The following is a 2,885-nucleotide window of genomic DNA, read 5'->3' on the forward strand; positions in this document are numbered from 1 at the left end:
TAAGTCTTTTAGGCCAAGTAGAAAATGGCATGAGGCCACATGCCATTCAGTAGCAACATTGGCATGCACCGATTGGGCTCTCGAGTGCAGTCCGGTTACAGATGGCGTGTAGCCTCACGCCATCTTAGGATGCAGCCTCAAGACATCTGATGCAGTGGTGAATGGCGTGTGGCCTTACGTTATTTCCAGCTGCTAGCTTTTCATCTGTCAGCTCTAATTGTTGTGCATTTTTGAACAAGCGAGGAATTGCGTTCTTCTTCCAGCCACTGTCAATGTGGATGCAGAGAAGGGGGAGGAGCTCACCAGTTGGACTTTCGGGATGGAAGGCGAGGATCTGATGCTGTACAACACAGATGGTGGGAGAAAAGAATGCATGGGGATCCTCATCCAAGTGACAGACACTCCATGCAGTTCCATGCAAGAATATGGACTGGCACTTGTGGTAGAGACAGCGTCCGCCTTCAAGATCCACCTTGCACATCCTAGCGGCTTCCCGGAGGGGGGCAGCGGCTATGAGGAATTCCTAGAGGGAGCTAGGGAGAGGTTGTCCAGGAGGCCCACAATTTCAAAGACGCTGCGGGTCTATGAAGATCACATGGAATCCACGGACCTCACCTACGGCGATGTTCAAAAACTATATTCCAACATTGAGCCGTTGAGAGTGCCTCCAGTTTGCGAAGCGAAGGGGAAGGGGGTCGATCTGGAAACTACCCCGAAGCAGAAAAGGGTGGTCAAGCTCAAGCCGACGTCCGACTCTGCTGCTCCAAAAAAGAAGCTACTCGGTGATGCCATTGCCTCGGGTTCGAACACTACACCCACCAAAAAGAAGAGCCGCAAAGAGCAGAAAGAGCAAGAAGAGGCAGCAAAAATCGTCGCAGATAATAGTACTTGTTACTATTCCAACAAAGTATATACAATCGACGTGAGCCGTATCGAGATCCAAAGCAAATACAACCACAGGCTAGTATCTGATGAGTGGGTGGAGAAACTGAAGCAGAAGATGCTGGCAAGTCCAGTAACACCCGACATCGCAGACGTGATCCCCTACTACCGAACAATGAAGGGCGAGACGAGGTTTCCAGACTTGATCAATAGGAAGGTGTTGGACGATCAGAACATCCGGTTCTATGCCGTCTCCGGGCAGCATTCTAGCTTGGTGATGCAACAGATAGTTGTGGATATTATGGTGGGCGAGGAGGTGAAGAAAGTCTTCAAGACAAGAGTTGTCCGCATGATAAAAGGCAACTCGCCCCTCCGATCTATCATATACATCTCCCACGCGCAGAATGTCAAGCAAGAAACGTGCTACAAATCGGGTCTGCACGAGACATTGGCACGAACACGGAAGCTCTGGGTTCAACTGAAGAAGCCACAAAAACCAGGACAAGGACGTGTACTAGCAACTAGCGCCTGGCAGGTAAGCCTCGTTGCATGTGGCATAGCATGTGGCCTCACGCCATTTCCATTGCAGGAATTCTCGAGTCTTCTCTCGAAAACACTGGGGGTCAATGACACACTCAGCATCCATAACATTCTACTCGCGACAAAAGTTGTTTTTGACAAATGGGTAGATGTGCTAAGGAGGTACCATGACGGGGAGTTGCTAAACTCAATGGGTGTGGAGGACGGCCGGAAGCCCAATGATTTGAAGCTCAACGCCTTGCGTTTCTCGCGGTCTCTAGACGACGACGACCTTCTGACAGTGGCTAATGCTCTTCTACGTGGTGAGGTAGTCTTCAACAAGACCAAAATGACTCCCGGCCATATTGTGACATACGAGGACTTGTGCACGACTCTGAGAGCTCGTGCGCTATTGAAGGATTGGATCTTCGAGCAAGTGGCCATGGCGAGGGTGAGCATCGACACCACGCAAGAGATGATGGAAGAGCTGGACTTGTCAAATGAAGACATCGACGAGTACGTGAAGGGGGCCCCCAAGTTCATCGATCTGCTGCGGGATGCCACGAAAAGTAAAGCTGAGAAGTTGGATCAGTATCCAAATTTCATTAAGAGGGATGTCGACCGCCGGCTTCAGAAACAGCTCGACCCCGCAGCAGAGGCCTATCGAGAACCTTACCGGGTATACGTGAATTCGGATGAGGATCAAAGGTGGAGGAGCATCGTTTCCCGCGGAGATGAGCAGGTCAAGAACATCTTTTGTGTGATGGACTTCACAAACGAGGAGATCACTTATGCAGACGAAGTCAGCTCCATCATTGACTTAATGGTGGGACTTGCGGAGGTGGAATCTTCAGTCCACTATATGATCTACGACTCCGAATCCTATCACAAGTTCTGGAAGGCCTTGAACGAGGTGAAGGCTCGGTTGAAAGGCAAGGAGATGCGGGAGATCCATGGGATAATGGCTAAGAAGAAGATACCGACGAATGTCCGCATCTTCACAGTCGCCCTTGTTATTGGTCCTGCAGCAGAGTGGGACTGGAGTGACTTCCCAGCTTCGTTCAACAAAGCCGATCGAATTGATCTGAGGGAGGTCAATTTACCCGTGCCTGAGGAACTGAAGACGGCTATGGAGCTTTCGAATCCAAAGAAAGCTCCAGGTGCAGCATAGGAAATGCTCAGCTGGGTCTTCAACGCAATAGCGGGTGACTCCAAGGGCAAATGCGTTGTCGAGTACAACTGCGGCGGACTATTCTTTCGAGCCGCACTACTCAAGGGTGTCCCGTGTGTTGCGGTGACAAACTCCATTGAAGAGGTGACTTCAATGGAGCATATAATTACAGTTGCCAAAGAAAAACAGTATCTTCTCTACGAACCTGGTGAGTACGCACTTTAAGTTTAAATGTTATCTCACAAGCTCTGTATGCAGGAGCGTGGCCACCCCCAGATGCTGAAACGGCGTTAACAGCTACTGATGTTAGGCC

Source organism: Selaginella moellendorffii, unplaced genomic scaffold (genome assembly GCF_000143415.4).
Source record: "Selaginella moellendorffii unplaced genomic scaffold, v1.0 SELMOscaffold_92, whole genome shotgun sequence".
In the NCBI taxonomy this organism is placed as follows: Eukaryota; Viridiplantae; Streptophyta; class Lycopodiopsida; order Selaginellales; family Selaginellaceae; genus Selaginella; species Selaginella moellendorffii.